At 40.3% G+C, this 25392-nt stretch overlaps 68 non-coding genes and 8 pseudogenes across 68 annotated transcripts; all 76 read left to right on the top strand.

The window, feature by feature from the left end:
• Positions 1–98: 98 nt before the first annotated feature.
• On the top strand, positions 99–217 carry LOC136680239 (5S ribosomal RNA). Its single transcript, XR_010796897.1, has one exon. It is a non-coding gene; the product is annotated as a 5S ribosomal RNA (ribosomal RNA).
• A 221-nt stretch (positions 218–438) lies between these two features.
• Positions 439–557, top strand: LOC136680593 (5S ribosomal RNA). Its single transcript, XR_010797203.1, has one exon. It is a non-coding gene; the product is annotated as a 5S ribosomal RNA (ribosomal RNA).
• Positions 558–764: 207 nt separating this feature from the next.
• LOC136680262 (5S ribosomal RNA) lies at positions 765–883 on the top strand. Its single transcript, XR_010796918.1, has one exon. It is a non-coding gene; the product is annotated as a 5S ribosomal RNA (ribosomal RNA).
• Positions 884–1106: 223 nt separating this feature from the next.
• Positions 1107–1225, top strand: LOC136680592 (5S ribosomal RNA). The gene has a single exon (XR_010797202.1). It is a non-coding gene; the product is annotated as a 5S ribosomal RNA (ribosomal RNA).
• Positions 1226–1431: 206 nt separating this feature from the next.
• LOC136680591 (5S ribosomal RNA) lies at positions 1432–1550 on the top strand. The gene has a single exon (XR_010797201.1). It is a non-coding gene; the product is annotated as a 5S ribosomal RNA (ribosomal RNA).
• A 223-nt stretch (positions 1551–1773) lies between these two features.
• LOC136680590 (5S ribosomal RNA) lies at positions 1774–1892 on the top strand. The gene has a single exon (XR_010797200.1). It is a non-coding gene; the product is annotated as a 5S ribosomal RNA (ribosomal RNA).
• A 206-nt stretch (positions 1893–2098) lies between these two features.
• LOC136680589 (5S ribosomal RNA) lies at positions 2099–2217 on the top strand. The gene has a single exon (XR_010797199.1). It is a non-coding gene; the product is annotated as a 5S ribosomal RNA (ribosomal RNA).
• A 221-nt stretch (positions 2218–2438) lies between these two features.
• On the top strand, positions 2439–2557 carry LOC136680274 (5S ribosomal RNA). The gene has a single exon (XR_010796929.1). It is a non-coding gene; the product is annotated as a 5S ribosomal RNA (ribosomal RNA).
• Positions 2558–2763: 206 nt separating this feature from the next.
• On the top strand, positions 2764–2882 carry LOC136680588 (5S ribosomal RNA). Its single transcript, XR_010797198.1, has one exon. It is a non-coding gene; the product is annotated as a 5S ribosomal RNA (ribosomal RNA).
• A 222-nt stretch (positions 2883–3104) lies between these two features.
• LOC136680587 (5S ribosomal RNA) lies at positions 3105–3223 on the top strand. The gene has a single exon (XR_010797197.1). It is a non-coding gene; the product is annotated as a 5S ribosomal RNA (ribosomal RNA).
• A 207-nt stretch (positions 3224–3430) lies between these two features.
• On the top strand, positions 3431–3549 carry LOC136680261 (5S ribosomal RNA). The gene has a single exon (XR_010796917.1). It is a non-coding gene; the product is annotated as a 5S ribosomal RNA (ribosomal RNA).
• A 223-nt stretch (positions 3550–3772) lies between these two features.
• LOC136680586 (5S ribosomal RNA) lies at positions 3773–3891 on the top strand. The gene has a single exon (XR_010797196.1). It is a non-coding gene; the product is annotated as a 5S ribosomal RNA (ribosomal RNA).
• Positions 3892–4097: 206 nt separating this feature from the next.
• Positions 4098–4216, top strand: LOC136680283 (5S ribosomal RNA). The gene has a single exon (XR_010796938.1). It is a non-coding gene; the product is annotated as a 5S ribosomal RNA (ribosomal RNA).
• A 206-nt stretch (positions 4217–4422) lies between these two features.
• LOC136680425 (5S ribosomal RNA) lies at positions 4423–4541 on the top strand (annotated as a pseudogene).
• A 223-nt stretch (positions 4542–4764) lies between these two features.
• Positions 4765–4883, top strand: LOC136680318 (5S ribosomal RNA). The gene has a single exon (XR_010796971.1). It is a non-coding gene; the product is annotated as a 5S ribosomal RNA (ribosomal RNA).
• A 220-nt stretch (positions 4884–5103) lies between these two features.
• On the top strand, positions 5104–5222 carry LOC136680437 (5S ribosomal RNA; annotated as a pseudogene).
• Positions 5223–5428: 206 nt separating this feature from the next.
• Positions 5429–5547, top strand: LOC136680585 (5S ribosomal RNA). Its single transcript, XR_010797195.1, has one exon. It is a non-coding gene; the product is annotated as a 5S ribosomal RNA (ribosomal RNA).
• Positions 5548–5754: 207 nt separating this feature from the next.
• On the top strand, positions 5755–5873 carry LOC136680260 (5S ribosomal RNA). The gene has a single exon (XR_010796916.1). It is a non-coding gene; the product is annotated as a 5S ribosomal RNA (ribosomal RNA).
• Positions 5874–6096: 223 nt separating this feature from the next.
• LOC136680583 (5S ribosomal RNA) lies at positions 6097–6215 on the top strand. Its single transcript, XR_010797193.1, has one exon. It is a non-coding gene; the product is annotated as a 5S ribosomal RNA (ribosomal RNA).
• A 206-nt stretch (positions 6216–6421) lies between these two features.
• Positions 6422–6540, top strand: LOC136680582 (5S ribosomal RNA). The gene has a single exon (XR_010797192.1). It is a non-coding gene; the product is annotated as a 5S ribosomal RNA (ribosomal RNA).
• A 223-nt stretch (positions 6541–6763) lies between these two features.
• LOC136680581 (5S ribosomal RNA) lies at positions 6764–6882 on the top strand. The gene has a single exon (XR_010797191.1). It is a non-coding gene; the product is annotated as a 5S ribosomal RNA (ribosomal RNA).
• Positions 6883–7088: 206 nt separating this feature from the next.
• On the top strand, positions 7089–7207 carry LOC136680891 (5S ribosomal RNA). Its single transcript, XR_010797489.1, has one exon. It is a non-coding gene; the product is annotated as a 5S ribosomal RNA (ribosomal RNA).
• Positions 7208–7413: 206 nt separating this feature from the next.
• On the top strand, positions 7414–7532 carry LOC136680424 (5S ribosomal RNA; annotated as a pseudogene).
• A 223-nt stretch (positions 7533–7755) lies between these two features.
• Positions 7756–7874, top strand: LOC136680317 (5S ribosomal RNA). The gene has a single exon (XR_010796970.1). It is a non-coding gene; the product is annotated as a 5S ribosomal RNA (ribosomal RNA).
• A 220-nt stretch (positions 7875–8094) lies between these two features.
• On the top strand, positions 8095–8213 carry LOC136680436 (5S ribosomal RNA; annotated as a pseudogene).
• A 206-nt stretch (positions 8214–8419) lies between these two features.
• On the top strand, positions 8420–8538 carry LOC136680580 (5S ribosomal RNA). The gene has a single exon (XR_010797190.1). It is a non-coding gene; the product is annotated as a 5S ribosomal RNA (ribosomal RNA).
• Positions 8539–8745: 207 nt separating this feature from the next.
• Positions 8746–8864, top strand: LOC136680259 (5S ribosomal RNA). Its single transcript, XR_010796915.1, has one exon. It is a non-coding gene; the product is annotated as a 5S ribosomal RNA (ribosomal RNA).
• A 223-nt stretch (positions 8865–9087) lies between these two features.
• On the top strand, positions 9088–9206 carry LOC136680316 (5S ribosomal RNA). Its single transcript, XR_010796969.1, has one exon. It is a non-coding gene; the product is annotated as a 5S ribosomal RNA (ribosomal RNA).
• Positions 9207–9426: 220 nt separating this feature from the next.
• Positions 9427–9545, top strand: LOC136680435 (5S ribosomal RNA; annotated as a pseudogene).
• A 206-nt stretch (positions 9546–9751) lies between these two features.
• On the top strand, positions 9752–9870 carry LOC136680579 (5S ribosomal RNA). Its single transcript, XR_010797189.1, has one exon. It is a non-coding gene; the product is annotated as a 5S ribosomal RNA (ribosomal RNA).
• Positions 9871–10077: 207 nt separating this feature from the next.
• On the top strand, positions 10078–10196 carry LOC136680258 (5S ribosomal RNA). Its single transcript, XR_010796914.1, has one exon. It is a non-coding gene; the product is annotated as a 5S ribosomal RNA (ribosomal RNA).
• A 222-nt stretch (positions 10197–10418) lies between these two features.
• Positions 10419–10537, top strand: LOC136680578 (5S ribosomal RNA). The gene has a single exon (XR_010797188.1). It is a non-coding gene; the product is annotated as a 5S ribosomal RNA (ribosomal RNA).
• A 206-nt stretch (positions 10538–10743) lies between these two features.
• LOC136680577 (5S ribosomal RNA) lies at positions 10744–10862 on the top strand. The gene has a single exon (XR_010797187.1). It is a non-coding gene; the product is annotated as a 5S ribosomal RNA (ribosomal RNA).
• Positions 10863–11085: 223 nt separating this feature from the next.
• Positions 11086–11204, top strand: LOC136680576 (5S ribosomal RNA). The gene has a single exon (XR_010797186.1). It is a non-coding gene; the product is annotated as a 5S ribosomal RNA (ribosomal RNA).
• Positions 11205–11410: 206 nt separating this feature from the next.
• On the top strand, positions 11411–11529 carry LOC136680423 (5S ribosomal RNA; annotated as a pseudogene).
• Positions 11530–11752: 223 nt separating this feature from the next.
• Positions 11753–11871, top strand: LOC136680315 (5S ribosomal RNA). The gene has a single exon (XR_010796968.1). It is a non-coding gene; the product is annotated as a 5S ribosomal RNA (ribosomal RNA).
• Positions 11872–12091: 220 nt separating this feature from the next.
• LOC136680384 (5S ribosomal RNA) lies at positions 12092–12210 on the top strand. The gene has a single exon (XR_010797035.1). It is a non-coding gene; the product is annotated as a 5S ribosomal RNA (ribosomal RNA).
• Positions 12211–12416: 206 nt separating this feature from the next.
• LOC136680575 (5S ribosomal RNA) lies at positions 12417–12535 on the top strand. The gene has a single exon (XR_010797185.1). It is a non-coding gene; the product is annotated as a 5S ribosomal RNA (ribosomal RNA).
• A 207-nt stretch (positions 12536–12742) lies between these two features.
• Positions 12743–12861, top strand: LOC136680256 (5S ribosomal RNA). The gene has a single exon (XR_010796913.1). It is a non-coding gene; the product is annotated as a 5S ribosomal RNA (ribosomal RNA).
• Positions 12862–13084: 223 nt separating this feature from the next.
• LOC136680574 (5S ribosomal RNA) lies at positions 13085–13203 on the top strand. Its single transcript, XR_010797184.1, has one exon. It is a non-coding gene; the product is annotated as a 5S ribosomal RNA (ribosomal RNA).
• A 206-nt stretch (positions 13204–13409) lies between these two features.
• LOC136680572 (5S ribosomal RNA) lies at positions 13410–13528 on the top strand. The gene has a single exon (XR_010797182.1). It is a non-coding gene; the product is annotated as a 5S ribosomal RNA (ribosomal RNA).
• Positions 13529–13752: 224 nt separating this feature from the next.
• LOC136680571 (5S ribosomal RNA) lies at positions 13753–13871 on the top strand. The gene has a single exon (XR_010797181.1). It is a non-coding gene; the product is annotated as a 5S ribosomal RNA (ribosomal RNA).
• Positions 13872–14092: 221 nt separating this feature from the next.
• LOC136680272 (5S ribosomal RNA) lies at positions 14093–14211 on the top strand. The gene has a single exon (XR_010796928.1). It is a non-coding gene; the product is annotated as a 5S ribosomal RNA (ribosomal RNA).
• Positions 14212–14417: 206 nt separating this feature from the next.
• Positions 14418–14536, top strand: LOC136680383 (5S ribosomal RNA). Its single transcript, XR_010797034.1, has one exon. It is a non-coding gene; the product is annotated as a 5S ribosomal RNA (ribosomal RNA).
• A 206-nt stretch (positions 14537–14742) lies between these two features.
• LOC136680570 (5S ribosomal RNA) lies at positions 14743–14861 on the top strand. Its single transcript, XR_010797180.1, has one exon. It is a non-coding gene; the product is annotated as a 5S ribosomal RNA (ribosomal RNA).
• Positions 14862–15068: 207 nt separating this feature from the next.
• LOC136680255 (5S ribosomal RNA) lies at positions 15069–15187 on the top strand. Its single transcript, XR_010796912.1, has one exon. It is a non-coding gene; the product is annotated as a 5S ribosomal RNA (ribosomal RNA).
• A 223-nt stretch (positions 15188–15410) lies between these two features.
• On the top strand, positions 15411–15529 carry LOC136680569 (5S ribosomal RNA). Its single transcript, XR_010797179.1, has one exon. It is a non-coding gene; the product is annotated as a 5S ribosomal RNA (ribosomal RNA).
• Positions 15530–15735: 206 nt separating this feature from the next.
• Positions 15736–15854, top strand: LOC136680568 (5S ribosomal RNA). The gene has a single exon (XR_010797178.1). It is a non-coding gene; the product is annotated as a 5S ribosomal RNA (ribosomal RNA).
• A 221-nt stretch (positions 15855–16075) lies between these two features.
• On the top strand, positions 16076–16194 carry LOC136680271 (5S ribosomal RNA). The gene has a single exon (XR_010796927.1). It is a non-coding gene; the product is annotated as a 5S ribosomal RNA (ribosomal RNA).
• Positions 16195–16400: 206 nt separating this feature from the next.
• LOC136680567 (5S ribosomal RNA) lies at positions 16401–16519 on the top strand. The gene has a single exon (XR_010797177.1). It is a non-coding gene; the product is annotated as a 5S ribosomal RNA (ribosomal RNA).
• Positions 16520–16741: 222 nt separating this feature from the next.
• On the top strand, positions 16742–16860 carry LOC136680388 (5S ribosomal RNA). Its single transcript, XR_010797039.1, has one exon. It is a non-coding gene; the product is annotated as a 5S ribosomal RNA (ribosomal RNA).
• A 223-nt stretch (positions 16861–17083) lies between these two features.
• On the top strand, positions 17084–17202 carry LOC136680566 (5S ribosomal RNA). The gene has a single exon (XR_010797176.1). It is a non-coding gene; the product is annotated as a 5S ribosomal RNA (ribosomal RNA).
• A 206-nt stretch (positions 17203–17408) lies between these two features.
• LOC136680565 (5S ribosomal RNA) lies at positions 17409–17527 on the top strand. Its single transcript, XR_010797175.1, has one exon. It is a non-coding gene; the product is annotated as a 5S ribosomal RNA (ribosomal RNA).
• A 206-nt stretch (positions 17528–17733) lies between these two features.
• LOC136680564 (5S ribosomal RNA) lies at positions 17734–17852 on the top strand. The gene has a single exon (XR_010797174.1). It is a non-coding gene; the product is annotated as a 5S ribosomal RNA (ribosomal RNA).
• Positions 17853–18075: 223 nt separating this feature from the next.
• Positions 18076–18194, top strand: LOC136680563 (5S ribosomal RNA). Its single transcript, XR_010797173.1, has one exon. It is a non-coding gene; the product is annotated as a 5S ribosomal RNA (ribosomal RNA).
• A 206-nt stretch (positions 18195–18400) lies between these two features.
• LOC136680561 (5S ribosomal RNA) lies at positions 18401–18519 on the top strand. Its single transcript, XR_010797171.1, has one exon. It is a non-coding gene; the product is annotated as a 5S ribosomal RNA (ribosomal RNA).
• A 206-nt stretch (positions 18520–18725) lies between these two features.
• LOC136680560 (5S ribosomal RNA) lies at positions 18726–18844 on the top strand. Its single transcript, XR_010797170.1, has one exon. It is a non-coding gene; the product is annotated as a 5S ribosomal RNA (ribosomal RNA).
• Positions 18845–19067: 223 nt separating this feature from the next.
• On the top strand, positions 19068–19186 carry LOC136680559 (5S ribosomal RNA). The gene has a single exon (XR_010797169.1). It is a non-coding gene; the product is annotated as a 5S ribosomal RNA (ribosomal RNA).
• A 220-nt stretch (positions 19187–19406) lies between these two features.
• On the top strand, positions 19407–19525 carry LOC136680270 (5S ribosomal RNA). Its single transcript, XR_010796926.1, has one exon. It is a non-coding gene; the product is annotated as a 5S ribosomal RNA (ribosomal RNA).
• Positions 19526–19731: 206 nt separating this feature from the next.
• LOC136680557 (5S ribosomal RNA) lies at positions 19732–19850 on the top strand. The gene has a single exon (XR_010797168.1). It is a non-coding gene; the product is annotated as a 5S ribosomal RNA (ribosomal RNA).
• Positions 19851–20072: 222 nt separating this feature from the next.
• LOC136680556 (5S ribosomal RNA) lies at positions 20073–20191 on the top strand. Its single transcript, XR_010797167.1, has one exon. It is a non-coding gene; the product is annotated as a 5S ribosomal RNA (ribosomal RNA).
• A 207-nt stretch (positions 20192–20398) lies between these two features.
• On the top strand, positions 20399–20517 carry LOC136680254 (5S ribosomal RNA). The gene has a single exon (XR_010796911.1). It is a non-coding gene; the product is annotated as a 5S ribosomal RNA (ribosomal RNA).
• A 222-nt stretch (positions 20518–20739) lies between these two features.
• Positions 20740–20858, top strand: LOC136680555 (5S ribosomal RNA). Its single transcript, XR_010797166.1, has one exon. It is a non-coding gene; the product is annotated as a 5S ribosomal RNA (ribosomal RNA).
• A 207-nt stretch (positions 20859–21065) lies between these two features.
• LOC136680554 (5S ribosomal RNA) lies at positions 21066–21184 on the top strand. The gene has a single exon (XR_010797165.1). It is a non-coding gene; the product is annotated as a 5S ribosomal RNA (ribosomal RNA).
• Positions 21185–21407: 223 nt separating this feature from the next.
• Positions 21408–21526, top strand: LOC136680553 (5S ribosomal RNA). The gene has a single exon (XR_010797164.1). It is a non-coding gene; the product is annotated as a 5S ribosomal RNA (ribosomal RNA).
• Positions 21527–21733: 207 nt separating this feature from the next.
• Positions 21734–21852, top strand: LOC136680422 (5S ribosomal RNA; annotated as a pseudogene).
• Positions 21853–22075: 223 nt separating this feature from the next.
• On the top strand, positions 22076–22194 carry LOC136680314 (5S ribosomal RNA). Its single transcript, XR_010796967.1, has one exon. It is a non-coding gene; the product is annotated as a 5S ribosomal RNA (ribosomal RNA).
• Positions 22195–22414: 220 nt separating this feature from the next.
• LOC136680382 (5S ribosomal RNA) lies at positions 22415–22533 on the top strand. Its single transcript, XR_010797033.1, has one exon. It is a non-coding gene; the product is annotated as a 5S ribosomal RNA (ribosomal RNA).
• Positions 22534–22739: 206 nt separating this feature from the next.
• LOC136680552 (5S ribosomal RNA) lies at positions 22740–22858 on the top strand. The gene has a single exon (XR_010797163.1). It is a non-coding gene; the product is annotated as a 5S ribosomal RNA (ribosomal RNA).
• A 207-nt stretch (positions 22859–23065) lies between these two features.
• On the top strand, positions 23066–23184 carry LOC136680252 (5S ribosomal RNA). The gene has a single exon (XR_010796909.1). It is a non-coding gene; the product is annotated as a 5S ribosomal RNA (ribosomal RNA).
• Positions 23185–23407: 223 nt separating this feature from the next.
• On the top strand, positions 23408–23526 carry LOC136680551 (5S ribosomal RNA). The gene has a single exon (XR_010797162.1). It is a non-coding gene; the product is annotated as a 5S ribosomal RNA (ribosomal RNA).
• A 223-nt stretch (positions 23527–23749) lies between these two features.
• Positions 23750–23868, top strand: LOC136680549 (5S ribosomal RNA). Its single transcript, XR_010797160.1, has one exon. It is a non-coding gene; the product is annotated as a 5S ribosomal RNA (ribosomal RNA).
• A 206-nt stretch (positions 23869–24074) lies between these two features.
• LOC136680421 (5S ribosomal RNA) lies at positions 24075–24193 on the top strand (annotated as a pseudogene).
• A 223-nt stretch (positions 24194–24416) lies between these two features.
• On the top strand, positions 24417–24535 carry LOC136680312 (5S ribosomal RNA). The gene has a single exon (XR_010796965.1). It is a non-coding gene; the product is annotated as a 5S ribosomal RNA (ribosomal RNA).
• Positions 24536–24755: 220 nt separating this feature from the next.
• LOC136680380 (5S ribosomal RNA) lies at positions 24756–24874 on the top strand. The gene has a single exon (XR_010797031.1). It is a non-coding gene; the product is annotated as a 5S ribosomal RNA (ribosomal RNA).
• A 206-nt stretch (positions 24875–25080) lies between these two features.
• Positions 25081–25199, top strand: LOC136680548 (5S ribosomal RNA). The gene has a single exon (XR_010797159.1). It is a non-coding gene; the product is annotated as a 5S ribosomal RNA (ribosomal RNA).
• Positions 25200–25392: the final 193 nt, after the last annotated feature.

The raw sequence follows: 25392 nt of genomic DNA, 5'->3' as shown, positions 1-25392 counted from the left end.
TTGAGGTGTCAGGTGGTCTACCGTTTACAGGCAGATCTAAAACAAGTATTACTCTTAGAAGAGTATATAGAAATAGTCTTCTACAGCCAGCAGTGATCGCTTACGGCCATACCACTCCTTGAAAGCCCGATCCCGTCTGATCTCGGAAGCGAAGAAGAGTTGGGCCTAGTTAGTACTTGGATGGGAGACTCCCTGGGAATACTAGGTGCTGTAAGCTTTTTAGCTTAAGTTTCTATTATAAAGGCAGTAACCACAGTCATTTAAACACAAGAGAAGAAGAAAACTTAAAAAAAAAAACAACAAAAAAAAAAAAACGAACTGGAAAGCCAATCATTTTCATTTGAGGTGTCAGGTGGTCTACCGTTTACAGGCAGATCTAAAACAAGTATTACTCTTAGAAGAGTATATAGAAATAGTCTTCTACAGCCAGCAGTGATCGCTTACGGCCATACCACTCCTTGAAAGCCCGATCCCGTCTGATCTCGGAAGCGAAGAAGAGTTGGGCCTAGTTAGTACTTGGATGGGAGACTGCCTGGGAATACTAGGTGCTGTAAGCTTTTTAGCTTAAGTTTCTATTATAAAGGCAGTAACCACAGTCATTTAAACACAAGAGAAGAAGAAAACTACAAAAAAAAAAAAACGAACTGGAAAGCCAATCATTTTCATTTGAGGTGTCAGGTGGTCTACCGTTTACAGGCAGATCTAAAACAAGTATTACTCTTAGAAGAGTATATAGAAATAGTCTTCTACAGCCAGCAGTGATCGCTTACGGCCATACCACTCCTTAAAAGCCCGATCCCGTCTGATCTCGGAAGCGAAGAAGAGTTGGGCCTAGTTAGTACTTGGATGGGACACTGCCTGGGAATACTAGGTGCTGTAAGCTTTTTAGCTTAAGTTTCTATTATAAAGGCAGTAACCACAGTCATTTAAACGCAAGAGAAGAAGAAAACTTTAAAAAAAAAAAACAACAACAAAAAAAAAACGAACTGGAAAGCCAATCATTTTCATTTGAGGTGTCAGGTGGTCTACCGTTTACAGGCAGATCTAAAACAAGTATTACTCTTAGAAGAGTATATAGAAATAGTCTTCTACAGCCAGCAGTGATCGCTTACGGCCATACCACTCCTTGAAAGCCCGATCCCGTCTGATCTCGGAAGCGAAGAAGAGTTGGGCCTAGTTAGTACTTGGATGGGAGACTGCCTGGGAATACTAGGTGCTGTAAGCTTTTTAGCTTAAGTTTCTATTATAAAGGCAGTAACCACAGTCATTTAAACACAAGAGAAGAAGAAAACTACAAAAAAAAAAAACGAACTGGAAAGCCAATCATTTTCATTTGAGGTGTCAGGTGGTCTACCGTTTACAGGCAGATCTAAAACAAGTATTACTCTTAGAAGAGTATATAGAAATAGTCTTCTACAGCCAGCAGTGATCGCTTACGGCCATACCACTCCTTGAAAGCCCGATCCCGTCTGATCTCGGAAGCGAAGAAGAGTTGGGCCTAGTTAGTACTTGGATGGGAGACTGCCTGGGAATACTAGGTGCTGTAAGCTTTTTAGCTTAAGTTTCTATTATAAAGGCAGTAACCACAGTCATTTAAACGCAAGAGAAGAAGAAAACTTTAAAAAAAAAAAACAACAACAAAAAAAAAACGAACTGGAAAGCCAATCATTTTCATTTGAGGTGTCAGGTGGTCTACCGTTTACAGGCAGATCTAAAACAAGTATTACTCTTAGAAGAGTATATAGAAATAGTCTTCTACAGCCAGCAGTGATCGCTTACGGCCATACCACTCCTTGAAAGCCCGATCCCGTCTGATCTCGGAAGCGAAGAAGAGTTGGGCCTAGTTAGTACTTGGATGGGAGACTGCCTGGGAATACTAGGTGCTGTAAGCTTTTTAGCTTAAGTTTCTATTATAAAGGCAGTAACCACAGTCATTTAAACACAAGAGAAGAAGAAAACTACAAAAAAAAAAAACGAACTGGAAAGCCAATCATTTTCATTTGAGGTGTCAGGTGGTCTACCGTTTACAGGCAGATCTAAAACAAGTATTACTCTTAGAAGAGTATATAGAAATAGTCTTCTACAGCCAGCAGTGATCGCTTACGGCCATACCACTCCTTGAAAGCCCGATCCCGTCTGATCTCGGAAGCGAAGAAGAGTTGGGCCTAGTTAGTACTTGGATGGGAGACTGCCTGGGAATACTAGGTGCTGTAAGCTTTTTAGCTTAAGTTTCTATTATAAAGGCAGTAACCACAGTCATTTAAACACAAGAGAAGAAGAAAACTTAAAAAAAAAAACAACAAAAAAAAAAAAACGAACTGGAAAGCCAATCATTTTCATTTGAGGTGTCAGGTGGTCTACCGTTTACAGGCAGATCTAAAACAAGTATTACTCTTAGAAGAGTATATAGAAATAGTCTTCTACAGCCAGCAGTGATCGCTTACGGCCATACCACTCCTTGAAAGCCCGATCCCGTCTGATCTCGGAAGCGAAGAAGAGTTGGGCCTAGTTAGTACTTGGATGGGAGACTGCCTGGGAATCCTAGGTGCTGTAAGCTTTTTAGCTTAAGTTTCTATTATAAAGGCAGTAACCACAGTCATTTAAACACAAGAGAAGAAGAAAACTACAAAAAAAAAAAACGAACTGGAAAGCCAATCATTTTCATTTGAGGTGTCAGGTGGTCTACCGTTTACAGGCAGATCTAAAACAAGTATTACTCTTAGAAGAGTATATAGAAATAGTCTTCTACAGCCAGCAGTGATCGCTTACGGCCATACCACTCCTTGAAAGCCCGATCCCGTCTGATCTCGGAAGCGAAGAAGAGTTGGGCCTAGTTAGTACTTGGATGGGAGACTGCCTGGGAATACTAGGTGCTGTAAGCTTTTTAGCTTAAGTTTCTATTATAAAGGCAGTAACCACAGTCATTTAAACACAAGAGAAGAAGAAAACTTAAAAAAAAAAAACAACAAAAAAAAAAAAACGAACTGGAAAGCCAATCATTTTCATTTGAGGTGTCAGGTGGTCTACCGTTTACAGGCAGATCTAAAACAAGTATTACTCTTAGAAGAGTATATAGAAATAGTCTTCTACAGCCAGCAGTGATCGCTTACGGCCATACCACTCCTTGAAAGCCCGATCCCGTCTGATCTCGGAAGCGAAGAAGAGTTGGGCCTAGTTAGTACTTGGATGGGAGACTGCCTGGGAATACTAGGTGCTGTAAGCTTTTTAGCTTAAGTTTCTATTATAAAGGCAGTAACCACAGTCATTTAAACACAAGAGAAGAAGAAAACTACAAAAAAAAAAAAACGAACTGGAAAGCCAATCATTTTCATTTGAGGTGTCAGGTGGTCTACCGTTTACAGGCAGATCTAAAACAAGTATTACTCTTAGAAGAGTATATAGAAATAGTCTTCTACAGCCAGCAGTGATCGCTTACGGCCATACCACTCCTTAAAAGCCCGATCCCGTCTGATCTCGGAAGCGAAGAAGAGTTGGGCCTAGTTAGTACTTGGATGGGACACTGCCTGGGAATACTAGGTGCTGTAAGCTTTTTAGCTTAAGTTTCTATTATAAAGGCAGTAACCACAGTCATTTAAACGCAAGAGAAGAAGAAAACTTTAAAAAAAAAAAACAACAACAAAAAAAAAACGAACTGGAAAGCCAATCATTTTCATTTGAGGTGTCAGGTGGTCTACCGTTTACAGGCAGATCTAAAACAAGTATTACTCTTAGAAGAGTATATAGAAATAGTCTTCTACAGCCAGCAGTGATCGCTTACGGCCATACCACTCCTTGAAAGCCCGATCCCGTCTGATCTCGGAAGCGAAGAAGAGTTGGGCCTAGTTAGTACTTGGATGGGAGACTGCCTGGGAATACTAGGTGCTGTAAGCTTTTTAGCTTAAGTTTCTATTATAAAGGCAGTAACCACAGTCATTTAAACACAAGAGAAGAAGAAAACTACAAAAAAAAAAAACGAACTGGAAAGCCAATCATTTTCATTTGAGGTGTCAGGTGGTCTACCGTTTACAGGCAGATCTAAAACAAGTATTACTCTTAGAAGAGTATATAGAAATAGTCTTCTACAGCCAGCAGTGATCGCTTACGGCCATACCACTCCTTGAAAACCCGATCCCGTCTGATCTCGGAAGCGAAGAAGAGTTGGGCCTAGTTAGTACTTGGATGGGAGACTGCCTGGGAATACTAGGTGCTGTAAGCTTTTTAGCTTAAGTTTCTATTATAAAGGCAGTAACCACAGTCATTTAAACACAAGAGAAGAAGAAAACTACAAAAAAAAAAAACGAACTGGAAAGCCAATCATTTTCATTTGAGGTGTCAGGTGGTCTACCGTTTACAGGCAGATCTAAAACAAGTATTACTCTTAGAAGAGTATATAGAAATAGTCTTCTACAGCCAGCAGTGATCGCTTACGGCCATACCACTCCTTGAAAGCCCGATCCCGTCTGATCTCGGAAGCGAAGAAGAGTTGGGCCTAGTTAGTACTTGGATGGGAGACTGCCTGGGAATACTACGTGCTGTAAGCTTTTTAGCTTAAGTTTCTATTATAAAGGCAGTAACCACAGTCATTTAAACGCAAGAGAAGAAGAAAACTTTAAAAAAAAAAAACAACAACAAAAAAAAAACGAACTGGAAAGCCAATCATTTTCATTTGAGGTGTCAGGTGGTCTACCGTTTACAGGCAGATCTAAAACAAGTATTACTCTTAGAAGAGTATATAGAAATAGTCTTCTACAGCCAGCAGTGATCGCTTACGGCCATACCACTCCTTGAAAGCCCGATCCCGTCTGATCTCGGAAGCGAAGAAGAGTTGGGCCTAGTTAGTACTTGGTTGGGAGACTGCCTGGGAATACTAGGTGCTGTAAGCTTTTTAGCTTAAGTTTCTATTATAAAGGCAGTAACCACAGTCATTTAAACACAAGAGAAGAAGAAAACTTAAAAAAAAAAAACAACAAAAAAAAAAACGAACTGGAAAGCCAATCATTTTCATTTGAGGTGTCAGGTGGTCTACCGTTTACAGGCAGATCTAAAACAAGTATTACTCTTAGAAGAGTATATAGAAATAGTCTTCTACAGCCAGCAGTGATCGCTTACGGCCATACCACTCCTTGAAAGCCCGATCCCGTCTGATCTCGGAAGCGAAGAAGAGTTGGGCCTAGTTAGTACTTGGATGGGAGACTGCCGGGGAATACTAGGTGCTGTAAGGTTTTTAGCTTAAGTTTCTATTATATAGGCAGTAACCACAGTCATTTAAACACAAGAGAAGAAGAAAACTACAAAAAAAAAAAACGAACTGGAAAGCCAATCATTTTCATTTGAGGTGTCAGGTGGTCTACCGTTTACAGGCAGATCTAAAACAAGTATTACTCTTAGAAGAGTATATAGAAATAGTCTTCTACAGCCAGCAGTGATCGCTTACGGCCATACCACTCCTTGAAAGCCCGATCCCGTCTGATCTCGGAAGCGAAGAAGAGTTGGGCCTAGTTAGTACTTGGATGGGAGACTGCCTGGGAATACTAGGTGCTGTAAGCTTTTTAGCTTAAGTTTCTATTATAAAGGCAGTAACCACAGTCATTTAAACACAAGAGAAGAAGAAAACTACAAAAAAAAAAAAACGAACTGGAAAGCCAATCATTTTCATTTGAGGTGTCAGGTGGTCTACCGTTTACAGGCAGATCTAAAACAAGTATTACTCTTAGAAGAGTATATAGAAATAGTCTTCTACAGCCAGCAGTGATCGCTTACGGCCATACCACTCCTTAAAAGCCCGATCCCGTCTGATCTCGGAAGCGAAGAAGAGTTGGGCCTAGTTAGTACTTGGATGGGACACTGCCTGGGAATACTAGGTGCTGTAAGCTTTTTAGCTTAAGTTTCTATTATAAAGGCAGTAACCACAGTCATTTAAACGCAAGAGAAGAAGAAAACTTTAAAAAAAAAAAACAACAACAAAAAAAAAACGAACTGGAAAGCCAATCATTTTCATTTGAGGTGTCAGGTGGTCTACCGTTTACAGGCAGATCTAAAACAAGTATTACTCTTAGAAGAGTATATAGAAATAGTCTTCTACAGCCAGCAGTGATCGCTTACGGCCATACCACTCCTTGAAAGCCCGATCCCGTCTGATCTCGGAAGCGAAGAAGAGTTGGGCCTAGTTAGTACTTGGATGGGAGACTGCCTGGGAATACTAGGTGCTGTAAGCTTTTTAGCTTAAGTTTCTATTATAAAGGCAGTAACCACAGTCATTTAAACACAAGAGAAGAAGAAAACTACAAAAAAAAAAAACGAACTGGAAAGCCAATCATTTTCATTTGAGGTGTCAGGTGGTCTACCGTTTACAGGCAGATCTAAAACAAGTATTACTCTTAGAAGAGTATATAGAAATAGTCTTCTACAGCCAGCAGTGATCGCTTACGGCCATACCACTCCTTGAAAGCCCGATCCCGTCTGATCTCGGAAGCGAAGAAGAGTTGGGCCTAGTTAGTACTTGGATGGGAGACTGCCTGGGAATACTAGGTGCTGTAAGCTTTTTAGCTTAAGTTTCTATTATAAAGGCAGTAACCACAGTCATTTAAACGCAAGAGAAGAAGAAAACTTTAAAAAAAAAAAACAACAACAAAAAAAAAACGAACTGGAAAGCCAATCATTTTCATTTGAGGTGTCAGGTGGTCTACCGTTTACAGGCAGATCTAAAACAAGTATTACTCTTAGAAGAGTATATAGAAATAGTCTTCTACAGCCAGCAGTGATCGCTTACGGCCATACCACTCCTTGAAAGCCCGATCCCGTCTGATCTCGGAAGCGAAGAAGAGTTGGGCCTAGTTAGTACTTGGATGGGAGACTGCCTGGGAATACTAGGTGCTGTAAGCTTTTTAGCTTAAGTTTCTATTATAAAGGCAGTAACCACAGTCATTTAAACACAAGAGAAGAAGAAAACTACAAAAAAAAAAAACGAACTGGAAAGCCAATCATTTTCATTTGAGGTGTCAGGTGGTCTACCGTTTACAGGCAGATCTAAAACAAGTATTACTCTTAGAAGAGTATATAGAAATAGTCTTCTACAGCCAGCAGTGATCGCTTACGGCCATACCACTCCTTGAAAACCCGATCCCGTCTGATCTCGGAAGCGAAGAAGAGTTGGGCCTAGTTAGTACTTGGATGGGAGACTGCCTGGGAATACTAGGTGCTGTAAGCTTTTTAGCTTAAGTTTCTATTATAAAGGCAGTAACCACAGTCATTTAAACACAAGAGAAGAAGAAAACTACAAAAAAAAAAAACGAACTGGAAAGCCAATCATTTTCATTTGAGGTGTCAGGTGGTCTACCGTTTACAGGCAGATCTAAAACAAGTATTACTCTTAGAAGAGTATATAGAAATAGTCTTCTACAGCCAGCAGTGATCGCTTACGGCCATACCACTCCTTGAAAGCCCGATCCCGTCTGATCTCGGAAGCGAAGAAGAGTTGGGCCTAGTTAGTACTTGGATGGGAGACTGCCTGGGAATACTACGTGCTGTAAGCTTTTTAGCTTAAGTTTCTATTATAAAGGCAGTAACCACAGTCATTTAAACGCAAGAGAAGAAGAAAACTTTAAAAAAAAAAAACAACAACAAAAAAAAAACGAACTGGAAAGCCAATCATTTTCATTTGAGGTGTCAGGTGGTCTACCGTTTACAGGCAGATCTAAAACAAGTATTACTCTTAGAAGAGTATATAGAAATAGTCTTCTACAGCCAGCAGTGATCGCTTACGGCCATACCACTCCTTGAAAGCCCGATCCCGTCTGATCTCGGAAGCGAAGAAGAGTTGGGCCTAGTTAGTACTTGGTTGGGAGACTGCCTGGGAATACTAGGTGCTGTAAGCTTTTTAGCTTAAGTTTCTATTATAAAGGCAGTAACCACAGTCATTTAAACACAAGAGAAGAAGAAAACTTAAAAAAAAAAAACAACAAAAAAAAAAACGAACTGGAAAGCCAATCATTTTCATTTGAGGTGTCAGGTGGTCTACCGTTTACAGGCAGATCTAAAACAAGTATTACTCTTAGAAGAGTATATAGAAATAGTCTTCTACAGCCAGCAGTGATCGCTTACGGCCATACCACTCCTTGAAAGCCCGATCCCGTCTGATCTCGGAAGCGAAGAAGAGTTGGGCCTAGTTAGTACTTGGATGGGAGACTGCCGGGGAATACTAGGTGCTGTAAGGTTTTTAGCTTAAGTTTCTATTATAAAGGCAGTAACCACAGTCATTTAAACACAAGAGAAGAAGAAAACTACAAAAAAAAAAAACGAACTGGAAAGCCAATCATTTTCATTTGAGGTGTCAGGTGGTCTACCGTTTACAGGCAGATCTAAAACAAGTATTACTCTTAGAAGAGTATATAGAAATAGTCTTCTACAGCCAGCAGTGATCGCTTACGGCCATACCACTCCTTGAAAGCCCGATCCCGTCTGATCTCGGAAGCGAAGAAGAGTTGGGCCTAGTTAGTACTTGGATGGGAGACTGCCTGGGAATACTAGGTGCTGTAAGCTTTTTAGCTTAAGTTTCTATTATAAAGGCAGTAACCACAGTCATTTAAACACAAGAGAAGAAGAAAACTACAAAAAAAAAAAAACGAACTGGAAAGCCAATCATTTTCATTTGAGGTGTCAGGTGGTCTACCGTTTACAGGCAGATCTAAAACAAGTATTACTCTTAGAAGAGTATATAGAAATAGTCTTCTACAGCCAGCAGTGATCGCTTACGGCCATACCACTCCTTAAAAGCCCGATCCCGTCTGATCTCGGAAGCGAAGAAGAGTTGGGCCTAGTTAGTACTTGGATGGGACACTGCCTGGGAATACTAGGTGCTGTAAGCTTTTTAGCTTAAGTTTCTATTATAAAGGCAGTAACCACAGTCATTTAAACGCAAGAGAAGAAGAAAACTTTAAAAAAAAAAAACAACAACAAAAAAAAAACGAACTGGAAAGCCAATCATTTTCATTTGAGGTGTCAGGTGGTCTACCGTTTACAGGCAGATCTAAAACAAGTATTACTCTTAGAAGAGTATATAGAAATAGTCTTCTACAGCCAGCAGTGATCGCTTACGGCCATACCACTCCTTGAAAGCCCGATCCCGTCTGATCTCGGAAGCGAAGAAGAGTTGGGCCTAGTTAGTACTTGGTTGGGAGACTGCCTGGGAATACTAGGTGCTGTAAGCTTTTTAGCTTAAGTTTCTATTATAAAGGCAGTAACCACAGTCATTTAAACACAAGAGAAGAAGAAAACTTAAAAAAAAAAAACAACAAAAAAAAAAACGAACTGGAAAGCCAATCATTTTCATTTGAGGTGTCAGGTGGTCTACCGTTTACAGGCAGATCTAAAACAAGTATTACTCTTAGAAGAGTATATAGAAATAGTCTTCTACAGCCAGCAGTGATCGCTTACGGCCATACCACTCCTTGAAAGCCCGATCCCGTCTGATCTCGGAAGCGAAGAAGAGTTGGGCCTAGTTAGTACTTGGATGGGAGACTGCCGGGGAATACTAGGTGCTGTAAGGTTTTTAGCTTAAGTTTCTATTATAAAGGCAGTAACCACAGTCATTTAAACACAAGAGAAGAAGAAAACTACAAAAAAAAAAAACGAACTGGAAAGCCAATCATTTTCATTTGAGGTGTCAGGTGGTCTACCGTTTACAGGCAGATCTAAAACAAGTATTACTCTTAGAAGAGTATATAGAAATAGTCTTCTACAGCCAGCAGTGATCGCTTACGGCCATACCACTCCTTGAAAGCCCGATCCCGTCTGATCTCGGAAGCGAAGAAGAGTTGGGCCTAGTTAGTACTTGGATGGGAGACTGCCTGGGAATACTAGGTGCTGTAAGCTTTTTAGCTTAAGTTTCTATTATAAAGGCAGTAACCACAGTCATTTAAACACAAGAGAAGAAGAAAACTACAAAAAAAAAAAAACGAACTGGAAAGCCAATCATTTTCATTTGAGGTGTCAGGTGGTCTACCGTTTACAGGCAGATCTAAAACAAGTATTACTCTTAGAAGAGTATATAGAAATAGTCTTCTACAGCCAGCAGTGATCGCTTACGGCCATACCACTCCTTAAAAGCCCGATCCCGTCTGATCTCGGAAGCGAAGAAGAGTTGGGCCTAGTTAGTACTTGGATGGGACACTGCCTGGGAATACTAGGTGCTGTAAGCTTTTTAGCTTAAGTTTCTATTATAAAGGCAGTAACCACAGTCATTTAAACGCAAGAGAAGAAGAAAACTTTAAAAAAAAAAACAACAACAAAAAAAAAACGAACTGGAAAGCCAATCATTTTCATTTGAGGTGTCAGGTGGTCTACCGTTTACAGGCAGATCTAAAACAAGTATTACTCTTAGAAGAGTATATAGAAATAGTCTTCTACAGCCAGCAGTGATCGCTTACGGCCATACCACTCCTTGAAAGCCCGATCCCGTCTGATCTCGGAAGCGAAGAAGAGTTGGGCCTAGTTAGTACTTGGATGGGAGACTGCCTGGGAATACTAGGTGCTGTAAGCTTTTTAGCTTAAGTTTCTATTATAAAGGCAGTAACCACAGTCATTTAAACACAAGAGAAGAAGAAAACTACAAAAAAAAAAAACGAACTGGAAAGCCAATCATTTTCATTTGAGGTGTCAGGTGGTCTACCGTTTACAGGCAGATCTAAAACAAGTATTACTCTTAGAAGAGTATATAGAAATAGTCTTCTACAGCCAGCAGTGATCGCTTACGGCCATACCACTCCTTGAAAGCCCGATCCCGTCTGATCTCGGAAGCGAAGAAGAGTTGGGCCTAGTTAGTACTTGGATGGGAGACTGCCTGGGAATACTAGGTGCTGTAAGCTTTTTAGCTTAAGTTTCTATTATAAAGGCAGTAACCACAGTCATTTAAACGCAAGAGAAGAAGAAAACTTTAAAAAAAAAAAACAACAACAAAAAAAAAACGAACTGGAAAGCCAATCATTTTCATTTGAGGTGTCAGGTGGTCTACCGTTTACAGGCAGATCTAAAACAAGTATTACTCTTAGAAGAGTATATAGAAATAGTCTTCTACAGCCAGCAGTGATCGCTTACGGCCATACCACTCCTTGAAAGCCCGATCCCGTCTGATCTCGGAAGCGAAGAAGAGTTGGGCCTAGTTAGTACTTGGATGGGAGACTGCCTGGGAATACTAGGTGCTGTAAGCTTTTTAGCTTAAGTTTCTATTATAAAGGCAGTAACCACAGTCATTTAAACACAAGAGAAGAAGAAAACTACAAAAAAAAAAAACGAACTGGAAAGCCAATCATTTTCATTTGAGGTGTCAGGTGGTCTACCGTTTACAGGCAGATCTAAAACAAGTATTACTCTTAGAAGAGTATATAGAAATAGTCTTCTACAGCCAGCAGTGATCGCTTACGGCCATACCACTCCTTGAAAGCCCGATCCCGTCTGATCTCGGAAGCGAAGAAGAGTTGGGCCTAGTTAGTACTTGGATGGGAGACTGCCTGGGAATACTACGTGCTGTAAGCTTTTTAGCTTAAGTTTCTATTATAAAGGCAGTAACCACAGTCATTTAAACGCAAGAGAAGAAGAAAACTTTAAAAAAAAAAAACAACAACAAAAAAAAAACGAACTGGAAAGCCAATCATTTTCATTTGAGGTGTCAGGTGGTCTACCGTTTACAGGCAGATCTAAAACAAGTATTACTCTTAGAAGAGTATATAGAAATAGTCTTCTACAGCCAGCAGTGATCGCTTACGGCCATACCACTCCTTGAAAGCCCGATCCCGTCTGATCTCGGAAGCGAAGAAGAGTTGGGCCTAGTTAGTACTTGGTTGGGAGACTGCCTGGGAATACTAGGTGCTGTAAGCTTTTTAGCTTAAGTTTCTATTATAAAGGCAGTAACCACAGTCATTTAAACACAAGAGAAGAAGAAAACTTAAAAAAAAAAAACAACAAAAAAAAAAACGAACTGGAAAGCCAATCATTTTCATTTGAGGTGTCAGGTGGTCTACCGTTTACAGGCAGATCTAAAACAAGTATTACTCTTAGAAGAGTATATAGAAATAGTCTTCTACAGCCAGCAGTGATCGCTTACGGCCATACCACTCCTTGAAAGCCCGATCCCGTCTGATCTCGGAAGCGAAGAAGAGTTGGGCCTAGTTAGTACTTGGATGGGAGACTGCCGGGGAATACTAGGTGCTGTAAGCTTTTTAGCTTAAGTTTCTATTATAAAGGCAGTAACCACAGTCATTTAAACACAAGAGAAGAAGAAAACTACAAAAAAAAAAAACGAACTGGAAAGCCAATCATTTTCATTTGAGGTGTCAGGTGGTCTACCGTTTACAGGCAGATCTAAAACAAGTATTACTCTTAGAAGAGTATATAGAAATAGTCTTCTACAGCCAGCAGTGATCGCTTACGGCCATACCACTCCTTGAAAGCCCGATCCCGTCTGATCTCGGAAGCGAAGAAGAGTTGGGCCTAGTTAGTACTTGGATGGGAGACTGCCTGGGAATACTAGGTGCTGTAAGCTTTTTAGCTTAAGTTTCTATTATAAAGGCAGTAACCACAGTCATTTAAACACAAGAGAAGAAGAAAACTACAAAAAAAAAAAAACGAACTGGAAAGCCAATCATTTTCATTTGAGGTGTCAGGTGGTCTACCGTTTACAGGCAGATCTAAAACAAGTATTACTCTTAGAAGAGTATATAGAAATAGTCTTCTACAGCCAGCAGTGATCGCTTACGGCCATACCACTCCTTAAAAGCCCGATCCCGTCTGATCTCGGAAGCGAAGAAGAGTTGGGCCTAGTTAGTACTTGGATGGGACACTGCCTGGGAATACTAGGTGCTGTAAGCTTTTTAGCTTAAGTTTCTATTATAAAGGCAGTAACCACAGTCATTTAAACGCAAGAGAAGAAGAAAACTTTAAAAAAAAAAAACAACAACAAAAAAAAAACGAACTGGAAAGCCAATCATTTTCATTTGAGGTGTCAGGTGGTCTACCGTTTACAGGCAGATCTAAAACAAGTATTACTCTTAGAAGAGTATATAGAAATAGTCTTCTACAGCCAGCAGTGATCGCTTACGGCCATACCACTCCTTGAAAGCCCGATCCCGTCTGATCTCGGAAGCGAAGAAGAGTTGGGCCTAGTTAGTACTTGGATGGGAGACTGCCTGGGAATACTAGGTGCTGTAAGCTTTTTAGCTTAAGTTTCTATTATAAAGGCAGTAACCACAGTCATTTAAACACAAGAGAAGAAGAAAACTACAAAAAAAAAAAACGAACTGGAAAGCCAATCATTTTCATTTGAGGTGTCAGGTGGTCTACCGTTTACAGGCAGATCTAAAACAAGTATTACTCTTAGAAGAGTATATAGAAATAGTCTTCTACAGCCAGCAGTGATCGCTTACGGCCATACCACTCCTTGAAAGCCCGATCCCGTCTGATCTCGGAAGCGAAGAAGAGTTGGGCCTAGTTAGTACTTGGATGGGAGACTGCCTGGGAATACTAGGTGCTGTAAGCTTTTTAGCTTAAGTTTCTATTATAAAGGCAGTAACCACAGTCATTTAAACGCAAGAGAAGAAGAAAACTTTAAAAAAAAAAAACAACAACAAAAAAAAAAACGAACTGGAAAGCCAATCATTTTCATTTGAGGTGTCAGGTGGTCTACCGTTTACAGGCAGATCTAAAACAAGTATTACTCTTAGAAGAGTATATAGAAATAGTCTTCTACAGCCAGCAGTGATCGCTTACGGCCATACCACTCCTTGAAAGCCCGATCCCGTCTGATCTCGGAAGCGAAGAAGAGTTGGGCCTAGTTAGTACTTGGATGGGAGACTGCCTGGGAATACTAGGTGCTGTAAGCTTTTTAGCTTAAGTTTCTATTATAAAGGCAGTAACCACAGTCATTTAAACACAAGAGAAGAAGAAAACTTAAAAAAAAAAACAACAAAAAAAAAAAAACGAACTGGAAAGCCAATCATTTTCATTTGAGGTGTCAGGTGGTCTACCGTTTACAGGCAGATCTAAAACAAGTATTACTCTTAGAAGAGTATATAGAAATAGTCTTCTACAGCCAGCAGTGATCGCTTACGGCCATACCACTCCTTGAAAGCCCGATCCCGTCTGATCTCGGAAGCGAAGAAGAGTTGGGCCTAGTTAGTACTTGGATGGGAGACTGCCTGGGAATCCTAGGTGCTGTAAGCTTTTTAGCTTAAGTTTCTATTATAAAGGCAGTAACCACAGTCATTTAAACACAAGAGAAGAAGAAAACTACAAAAAAAAAAAACGAACTGGAAAGCCAATCATTTTCATTTGAGGTGTCAGGTGGTCTACCGTTTACAGGCAGATCTAAAACAAGTATTACTCTTAGAAGAGTATATAGAAATAGTCTTCTACAGCCAGCAGTGATCGCTTACGGCCATACCACTCCTTGAAAGCCCGATCCCGTCTGATCTCGGAAGCGAAGAAGAGTTGGGCCTAGTTAGTACTTGGATGGGAGACTGCCGGGGAATACTAGGTGCTGTAAGCTTTTTAGCTTAAGTTTCTATTATAAAGGCAGTAACCACAGTCATTTAAACACAAGAGAAGAAGAAAACTACAAAAAAAAAAAACGAACTGGAAAGCCAATCATTTTCATTTGAGGTGTCAGGTGGTCTACCGTTTACAGGCAGATCTAAAACAAGTATTACTCTTAGAAGAGTATATAGAAATAGTCTTCTACAGCCAGCAGTGATCGCTTACGGCCATACCACTCCTTGAAAGCCCGATCCCGTCTGATCTCGGAAGCGAAGAAGAGTTGGGCCTAGTTAGTACTTGGATGGGAGACTGCCTGGGAATACTAGGTGCTGTAAGCTTTTTAGCTTAAGTTTCTATTATAAAGGCAGTAACCACAGTCATTTAAACACAAGAGAAGAAGAAAACTACAAAAAAAAAAAAACGAACTGGAAAGCCAATCATTTTCATTTGAGGTGTCAGGTGGTCTACCGTTTACAGGCAGATCTAAAACAAGTATTACTCTTAGAAGAGTATATAGAAATAGTCTTCTACAGCCAGCAGTGATCGCTTACGGCCATACCACTCCTTAAAAGCCCGATCCCGTCTGATCTCGGAAGCGAAGAAGAGTTGGGCCTAGTTAGTACTTGGATGGGACACTGCCTGGGAATACTAGGTGCTGTAAGCTTTTTAGCTTAAGTTTCTATTATAAAGGCAGTAACCACAGTCATTTAAACGCAAGAGAAGAAGAAAACTTTAAAAAAAAAAAACAACAACAAAAAAAAAACGAACTGGAAAGCCAATCATTTTCATTTGAGGTGTCAGGTGGTCTACCGTTTACAGGCAGATCTAAAACAAGTATTACTCTTAGAAGAGTATATAGAAATAGTCTTCTACAGCCAGCAGTGATCGCTTACGGCCATACCACTCCTTGAAAGCCCGATCCCGTCTGATCTCGGAAGCGAAGAAGAGTTGGGCCTAGTTAGTACTTGGATGGGAGACTGCCTGGGAATACTAGGTGCTGTAAGCTTTTTAGCTTAAGTTTCTATTATAAAGGCAGTAACCACAGTCATTTAAACACAAGAGAAGAAGAAAACTACAAAAAAAAAAAACGAACTGGAAAGCCAATCATTTTCATTTGAGGTGTCAGGTGGTCTACCGTTTACAGGCAGATCTAAAACAAGTATTACTCTTAGAAGAGTATATAGAAATAGTCTTCTACAGCCAGCAGTGATCGCTTACGGCCATACCACTCCTTGAAAGCCCGATCCCGTCTGATCTCGGAAGCGAAGAAGAGTTGGGCCTAGTTAGTACTTGGATGGGAGACTGCCTGGGAATACTAGGTGCTGTAAGCTTTTTAGCTTAAGTTTCTATTATAAAGGCAGTAACCACAGTCATTTAAACACAAGAGAAGAAGAAAACTTAAAAAAAAAAACAACAAAAAAAAAAAAACGAACTGGAAAGCCAATCATTTTCATTTGAGGTGTCAGGTGGTCTACCGTTTACAGGCAGATCTAAAACAAGTATTACTCTTAGAAGAGTATATAGAAATAGTCTTCTACAGCCAGCAGTGATCGCTTACGGCCATACCACTCCTTGAAAGCCCGATCCCGTCTGATCTCGGAAGCGAAGAAGAGTTGGGCCTAGTTAGTACTTGGATGGGAGACTGCCTGGGAATCCTAGGTGCTGTAAGCTTTTTAGCTTAAGTTTCTATTATAAAGGCAGTAACCACAGTCATTTAAACACAAGAGAAGAAGAAAACTACAAAAAAAAAAAACGAACTGGAAAGCCAATCATTTTCATTTGAGGTGTCAGGTGGTCTACCGTTTACAGGCAGATCTAAAACAAGTATTACTCTTAGAAGAGTATATAGAAATAGTCTTCTACAGCCAGCAGTGATCGCTTACGGCCATACCACTCCTTGAAAGCCCGATCCCGTCTGATCTCGGAAGCGAAGAAGAGTTGGGCCTAGTTAGTACTTGGATGGGAGACTGCCTGGGAATACTAGGTGCTGTAAGCTTTTTAGCTTAAGTTTCTATTATAAAGGCAGTAACCACAGTCATTTAAACACAAGAGAAGAAGAAAACTTAAAAAAAAAAAACAACAAAAAAAAAAAAACGAACTGGAAAGCCAATCATTTTCATTTGAGGTGTCAGGTGGTCTACCGTTTACAGGCAGATCTAAAACAAGTATTACTCTTAGAAGAGTATATAGAAATAGTCTTCTACAGCCAGCAGTGATCGCTTACGGCCATACCACTCCTTGAAAGCCCGATCCCGTCTGATCTCGGAAGCGAAGAACAGTTGGGCCTAGTTAGTACTTGGATGGGAGACTGCCTGGGAATACTAGGTGCTGTAAGCTTTTTAGCTTAAGTTTCTATTATAAAGGCAGTAACCACAGTCATTTAAACGCAAGAGAAGAAGAAAACTTTAAAAAAAAAAAACAACAACAAAAAAAAAACGAACTGGAAAGCCAATCATTTTCATTTGAGGTGTCAGGTGGTCTACCGTTTACAGGCAGATCTAAAACAAGTATTACTCTTAGAAGAGTATATAGAAATAGTCTTCTACAGCCAGCAGTGATCGCTTACGGCCATACCACTCCTTGAAAGCCCGATCCCGTCTGATCTCGGAAGCGAAGAAGAGTTGGGCCTAGTTAGTACTTGGATGGGAGACTGCCTGGGAATACTAGGTGCTGTAAGCTTTTTAGCTTAAGTTTCTATTATAAAGGCAGTAACCACAGTCATTTAAACACAAGAGAAGAAGAAAACTACAAAAAAAAAAAACGAACTGGAAAGCCAATCATTTTCATTTGAGGTGTCAGGTGGTCTACCGTTTACAGGCAGATCTAAAACAAGTATTACTCTTAGAAGAGTATATAGAAATAGTCTTCTACAGCCAGCAGTGATCGCTTACGGCCATACCACTCCTTGAAAGCCCGATCCCGTCTGATCTCGGAAGCGAAGAAGAGTTGGGCCTAGTTAGTACTTGGATGGGAGACTGCCTGGGAATACTAGGTGCTGTAAGCTTTTTAGCTTAAGTTTCTATTATAAAGGCAGTAACCACAGTCATTTAAACACAAGAGAAGAAGAAAACTACAAAAAAAAAAAACGAACTGGAAAGCCAATCATTTTCATTTGAGGTGTCAGGTGGTCTACCGTTTACAGGCAGATCTAAAACAAGTATTACTCTTAGAAGAGTATATAGAAATAGTCTTCTACAGCCAGCAGTGATCGCTTACGGCCATACCACTCCTTGAAAGCCCGATCCCGTCTGATCTCGGAAGCGAAGAAGAGTTGGGCCTAGTTAGTACTTGGATGGGAGACTGCCTGGGAATACTAGGTGCTGTAAGCTTTTTAGCTTAAGTTTCTATTATAAAGGCAGTAACCACAGTCATTTAAACGCAAGAGAAGAAGAAAACTTTAAAAAAAAAAAACAACAACAAAAAAAAAACGAACTGGAAAGCCAATCATTTTCATTTGAGGTGTCAGGTGGTCTACCGTTTACAGGCAGATCTAAAACAAGTATTACTCTTAGAAGAGTATATAGAAATAGTCTTCTACAGCCAGCAGTGATCGCTTACGGCCATACCACTCCTTGAAAGCCCGATCCCGTCTGATCTCGGAAGCGAAGAAGAGTTGGGCCTAGTTAGTACTTGGATGGGAGACTGCCTGGGAATACTAGGTGCTGTAAGCTTTTTAGCTTAAGTTTCTATTATAAAGGCAGTAACCACAGTCATTTAAACACAAGAGAAGAAGAAAACTACAAAAAAAAAAAACGAACTGGAAAGCCAATCATTTTCATTTGAGGTGTCAGGTGGTCTACCGTTTACAGGCAGATCTAAAACAAGTATTACTCTTAGAAGAGTATATAGAAATAGTCTTCTACAGCCAGCAGTGATCGCTTACGGCCATACCACTCCTTGAAAGCCCGATCCCGTCTGATCTCGGAAGCGAAGAAGAGTTGGGCCTAGTTAGTACTTGGATGGGAGACTGCCTGGGAATACTAGGTGCTGTAAGCTTTTTAGCTTAAGTTTCTATTATAAAGGCAGTAACCACAGTCATTTAAACACAAGAGAAGAAGAAAACTACAAAAAAAAAAAACGAACTGGAAAGCCAATCATTTTCATTTGAGGTGTCAGGTGGTCTACCGTTTACAGGCAGATCTAAAACAAGTATTACTCTTAGAAGAGTATATAGAAATAGTCTTCTACAGCCAGCAGTGATCGCTTACGGCCATACCACTCCTTGAAAGCCCGATCCCGTCTGATCTCGGAAGCGAAGAAGAGTTGGGCCTAGTTAGTACTTGGATGGGAGACTGCCTGGGAATACTAGGTGCTGTAAGCTTTTTAGCTTAAGTTTCTATTATAAAGGCAGTAACCACAGTCATTTAAACGCAAGAGAAGAAGAAAACTTTAAAAAAAAAAAACAACAACAAAAAAAAAACGAACTGGAAAGCCAATCATTTTCATTTGAGGTGTCAGGTGGTCTACCGTTTACAGGCAGATCTAAAACAAGTATTACTCTTAGAAGAGTATATAGAAATAGTCTTCTACAGCCAGCAGTGATCGCTTACGGCCATACCACTCCTTGAAAGCCCGATCCCGTCTGATCTCGGAAGCGAAGAAGAGTTGGGCCTAGTTAGTACTTGGATGGGAGACTGCCTGGGAATACTAGGTGCTGTAAGCTTTTTAGCTTAAGTTTCTATTATAAAGGCAGTAACCACAGTCATTTAAACACAAGAGAAGAAGAAAACTTAAAAAAAAAACAACAAAAAAAAAAAAACGAACTGGAAAGCCAATCATTTTCATTTGAGGTGTCAGGTGGTCTACCGTTTACAGGCAGATCTAAAACAAGTATTACTCTTAGAAGAGTATATAGAAATAGTCTTCTACAGCCAGCAGTGATCGCTTACGGCCATACCACTCCTTGAAAGCCCGATCCCGTCTGATCTCGGAAGCGAAGAAGAGTTGGGCCTAGTTAGTACTTGGATGGGAGACTGCCTGGGAATCCTAGGTGCTGTAAGCTTTTTAGCTTAAGTTTCTATTATAAAGGCAGTAACCACAGTCATTTAAACACAAGAGAAGAAGAAAACTACAAAAAAAAAAAACGAACTGGAAAGCCAATCATTTTCATTTGAGGTGTCAGGTGGTCTACCGTTTACAGGCAGATCTAAAACAAGTATTACTCTTAGAAGAGTATATAGAAATAGTCTTCTACAGCCAGCAGTGATCGCTTACGGCCATACCACTCCTTGAAAGCCCGATCCCGTCTGATCTCGGAAGCGAAGAAGAGTTGGGCCTAGTTAGTACTTGGATGGGAGACTGCCTGGGAATACTAGGTGCTGTAAGCTTTTTAGCTTAAGTTTCTATTATAAAGGCAGTAACCACAGTCATTTAAACACAAGAGAAGAAGAAAACTTAAAAAAAAAAAACAACAAAAAAAAAAAAACGAACTGGAAAGCCAATCATTTTCATTTGAGGTGTCAGGTGGTCTACCGTTTACAGGCAGATCTAAAACAAGTATTACTCTTAGAAGAGTATATAGAAATAGTCTTCTACAGCCAGCAGTGATCGCTTACGGCCATACCACTCCTTGAAAGCCCGATCCCGTCTGATCTCGGAAGCGAAGAAGAGTTGGGCCTAGTTAGTACTTGGATGGGAGACTGCCTGGGAATACTAGGTGCTGTAAGCTTTTTAGCTTAAGTTTCTATTATAAAGGCAGTAACCACAGTCATTTAAACACAAGAGAAGAAGAAAACTACAAAAAAAAAAAAACGAACTGGAAAGCCAATCATTTTCATTTGAGGTGTCAGGTGGTCTACCGTTTACAGGCAGATCTAAAACAAGTATTACTCTTAGAAGAGTATATAGAAATAGTCTTCTACAGCCAGCAGTGATCGCTTACGGCCATACCACTCCTTAAAAGCCCGATCCCGTCTGATCTCGGAAGCGAAGAAGAGTTGGGCCTAGTTAGTACTTGGATGGGACACTGCCTGGGAATACTAGGTGCTGTAAGCTTTTTAGCTTAAGTTTCTATTATAAAGGCAGTAACCACAGTCATTTAAACGCAAGAGAAGAAGAAAACTTTAAAAAAAAAAACAACAACAAAAAAAAAACGAACTGGAAAGCCAATCATTTTCATTTGAGGTGTCAGGTGGTCTACCGTTTACAGGCAGATCTAAAACAAGTATTACTCTTAGAAGAGTATATAGAAATAGTCTTCTACAGCCAGCAGTGATCGCTTACGGCCATACCACTCCTTGAAAGCCCGATCCCGTCTGATCTCGGAAGCGAAGAAGAGTTGGGCCTAGTTAGTACTTGGATGGGAGACTGCCTGGGAATACTAGGTGCTGTAAGCTTTTTAGCTTAAGTTTCTATTATAAAGGCAGTAACCACAGTCATTTAAACACAAGAGAAGAAGAAAACTACAAAAAAAAAAAAACGAACTGGAAAGCCAATCATTTTCATTTGAGGTGTCAGGTGGTCTACCGTTTACAGGCAGATCTAAAACAAGTATTACTCTTAGAAGAGTATATAGAAATAGTCTTCTACAGCCAGCAGTGATCGCTTACGGCCATACCACTCCTTGAAAGCCCGATCCCGTCTGATCTCGGAAGCGAAGAAGAGTTGGGCCTAGTTAGTACTTGGATGGGAGACTGCCTGGGAATACTAGGTGCTGTAAGCTTTTTAGCTTAAGTTTCTATTATAAAGGCAGTAACCACAGTCATTTAAACGCAAGAGAAGAAGAAAACTTTAAAAAAAAAAAACAACAACAAAAAAAAAACGAACTGGAAAGCCAATCATTTTCATTTGAGGTGTCAGGTGGTCTACCGTTTACAGGCAGATCTAAAACAAGTATTACTCTTAGAAGAGTATATAGAAATAGTCTTCTACAGCCAGCAGTGATCGCTTACGGCCATACCACTCCTTGAAAGCCCGATCCCGTCTGATCTCGGAAGCGAAGAAGAGTTGGGCCTAGTTAGTACTTGGATGGGAGACTGCCTGGGAATACTAGGTGCTGTAAGCTTTTTAGCTTAAGTTTCTATTATAAAGGCAGTAACCACAGTCATTTAAACACAAGAGAAGAAGAAAACTACAAAAAAAAAAAAACGAACTGGAAAGCCAATCATTTTCATTTGAGGTGTCAGGTGGTCTACCGTTTACAGGCAGATCTAAAACAAGTATTACTCTTAGAAGAGTATATAGAAATAGTCTTCTACAGCCAGCAGTGATCGCTTACGGCCATACCACTCCTTGAAAGCCCGATCCCGTCTGATCTCGGAAGCGAAGAAGAGTTGGGCCTAGTTAGTACTTGGATGGGAGACTGCCTGGGAATACTACGTGCTGTAAGCTTTTTAGCTTAAGTTTCTATTATAAAGGCAGTAACCACAGTCATTTAAACGCAAGAGAAGAAGAAAACTTTAAAAAAAAAAAACAACAACAAAAAAAAAACGAACTGGAAAGCCAATCATTTTCATTTGAGGTGTCAGGTGGTCTACCGTTTACAGGCAGATCTAAAACAAGTATTACTCTTAGAAGAGTATATAGAAATAGTCTTCTACAGCCAGCAGTGATCGCTTACGGCCATACCACTCCTTGAAAGCCCGATCCCGTCTGATCTCGGAAGCGAAGAAGAGTTGGGCCTAGTTAGTACTTGGTTGGGAGACTGCCTGGGAATACTAGGTGCTGTAAGCTTTTTAGCTTAAGTTTCTATTATAAAGGCAGTAACCACAGTCATTTAAACACAAGAGAAGAAGAAAACTTAAAAAAAAAAAACAACAAAAAAAAAAACGAACTGGAAAGCCAATCATTTTCATTTGAGGTGTCAGGTGGTCTACCGTTTACAGGCAGATCTAAAACAAGTATTACTCTTAGAAGAGTATATAGAAATAGTCTTCTACAGCCAGCAGTGATCGCTTACGGCCATACCACTCCTTGAAAGCCCGATCCCGTCTGATCTCGGAAGCGAAGAAGAGTTGGGCCTAGTTAGTACTTGGATGGGAGACTGCCGGGGAATACTAGGTGCTGTAAGCTTTTTAGCTTAAGTTTCTATTATAAAGGCAGTAACCACAGTCATTTAAACACAAGAGAAGAAGAAAACTACAAAAAAAAAAAACGAACTGGAAAGCCAATCATTTTCATTTGAGGTGTCAGGTGGTCTACCGTTTACAGGCAGATCTAAAACAAGTATTGCTCTTAGAAGAGTATATAGAAATAGTCTTCTACAGCCAGCAGTGATCGCTTACGGCCATACCACTCCTTGAAAGCCCGATCCCGTCTGATCTCGGAAGCGAAGAAGAGTTGGGCCTAGTTAGTACTTGGATGGGAGACTGCCTGGGAATACTAGGTGCTGTAAGCTTTTTAGCTTAAGTTTCTATTATAAAGGCAGTAACCACAGTCATTTAAACACAAGAGAAGAAGAAAACTACAAAAAAAAAAAAACGAACTGGAAAGCCAATCATTTTCATTTGAGGTGTCAGGTGGTCTACCGTTTACAGGCAGATCTAAAACAAGTATTACTCTTAGAAGAGTATATAGAAATAGTCTTCTACAGCCAGCAGTGATCGCTTACGGCCATACCACTCCTTAAAAGCCCGATCCCGTCTGATCTCGGAAGCGAAGAAGAGTTGGGCCTAGTTAGTACTTGGATGGGACACTGCCTGGGAATACTAGGTGCTGTAAGCTTTTTAGCTTAAGTTTCTATTATAAAGGCAGTAACCACAGTCATTTAAACGCAAGAGAAGAAGAAAACTTTAAAAAAAAAAAACAACAACAAAAAAAAAACGAACTGGAAAGCCAATCATTTTCATTTGAGGTGTCAGGTGGTCTACCGTTTACAGGCAGATCTAAAACAAGTATTACTCTTAGAAGAGTATATAGAAATAGTCTTCTACAGCCAGCAGTGATCGCTTACGGCCATACCACTCCTTGAAAGCCCGATCCCGTCTGATCTCGGAAGCGAAGAAGAGTTGGGCCTAGTTAGTACTTGGATGGGAGACTGCCTGGGAATACTAGGTGCTGTAAGCTTTTTAGCTTAAGTTTCTATTATAAAGGCAGTAACCACAGTCATTTAAACGCAAGAGAAGAAGAAAACTTTAAAAAAAAAAAACAACAACAAAAAAAAAACGAACTGGAAAGCCAATCATTTTCATTTGAGGTGTCAGGTGGTCTACCGTTTACAGGCAGATCTAAAACAAGTATTACTCTTAGAAGAGTATATAGAAATAGTCTTCTACAGCCAGCAGTGATCGCTTACGGCCATACCACTCCTTGAAAGCCCGATCCCGTCTGATCTCGGAAGCGAAGAAGAGTTGGGCCTAGTTAGTACTTGGATGGGAGACTGCCTGGGAATACTAGGTGCTGTAAGCTTTTTAGCTTAAGTTTCTATTATAAAGGCAGTAACCACAGTCATTTAAACACAAGAGAAGAAGAAAACTACAAAAAAAAAAAACGAACTGGAAAGCCAATCATTTTCATTTGAGGTGTCAGGTGGTCTACCGTTTACAGGCAGATCTAAAACAAGTATTACTCTTAGAAGAGTATATAGAAATAGTCTTCTACAGCCAGCAGTGATCGCTTACGGCCATACCACTCCTTGAAAGCCCGATCCCGTCTGATCTCGGAAGCGAAGAAGAGTTGGGCCTAGTTAGTACTTGGATGGGAGACTGCCTGGGAATACTACGTGCTGTAAGCTTTTTAGCTTAAGTTTCTATTATAAAGGCAGTAACCACAGTCATTTAAACGCAAGAGAAGAAGAAAACTTTAAAAAAAAAAAACAACAACAAAAAAAAAACGAACTGGAAAGCCAATCATTTTCATTTGAGGTGTCAGGTGGTCTACCGTTTACAGGCAGATCTAAAACAAGTATTACTCTTAGAAGAGTATATAGAAATAGTCTTCTACAGCCAGCAGTGATCGCTTACGGCCATACCACTCCTTGAAAGCCCGATCCCGTCTGATCTCGGAAGCGAAGAAGAGTTGGGCCTAGTTAGTACTTGGTTGGGAGACTGCCTGGGAATACTAGGTGCTGTAAGCTTTTTAGCTTAAGTTTCTATTATAAAGGCAGTAACCACAGTCATTTAAACACAAGAGAAGAAGAAAACTTAAAAAAAAAAAACAACAAAAAAAAAAACGAACTGGAAAGCCAATCATTTTCATTTGAGGTGTCAGGTGGTCTACCGTTTACAGGCAGATCTAAAACAAGTATTACTCTTAGAAGAGTATATAGAAATAGTCTTCTACAGCCAGCAGTGATCGCTTACGGCCATACCACTCCTTGAAAGCCCGATCCCGTCTGATCTCGGAAGCGAAGAAGAGTTGGGCCTAGTTAGTACTTGGATGGGAGACTGCCGGGGAATACTAGGTGCTGTAAGCTTTTTAGCTTAAGTTTCTATTATAAAGGCAGTAACCACAGTCATTTAAACACAAGAGAAGAAGAAAACTACAAAAAAAAAAAACGAACTGGAAAGCCAATCATTTTCATTTGAGGTGTCAGGTGGTCTACCGTTTACAGGCAGATCTAAAACAAGTATTACTCTTAGAAGAGTATATAGAAATAGTCTTCTACAGCCAGCAGTGATCGCTTACGGCCATACCACTCCTTGAAAGCCCGATCCCGTCTGATCTCGGAAGCGAAGAAGAGTTGGGCCTAGTTAGTACTTGGATGGGAGACTGCCTGGGAATACTAGGTGCTGTAAGCTTTTTAGCTTAAGTTTCTATTATAAAGGCAGTAACCACAGTCATTTAAACACAAGAGAAGAAGAAAACTACAAAAAAAAAAAAACGAACTGGAAAGCCAATCATTTTCATTTGAGGTGTCAGGTGGTCTACCGTTTACAGGCAGATCTAAAACAAGTATTACTCTTAGAAGAGTATATAGAAATAGTCTTCTAC

The sequence above is a fragment of the Hoplias malabaricus genome, unplaced genomic scaffold (genome assembly GCF_029633855.1).
Source record: "Hoplias malabaricus isolate fHopMal1 unplaced genomic scaffold, fHopMal1.hap1 scaffold_67, whole genome shotgun sequence".
NCBI classification, from domain to species: Eukaryota; Metazoa; Chordata; class Actinopteri; order Characiformes; family Erythrinidae; genus Hoplias; species Hoplias malabaricus.
The sequence above is the reverse complement of the archived record's forward strand: the minus strand, read 5'-3'. Positions and strand labels throughout refer to the sequence as shown.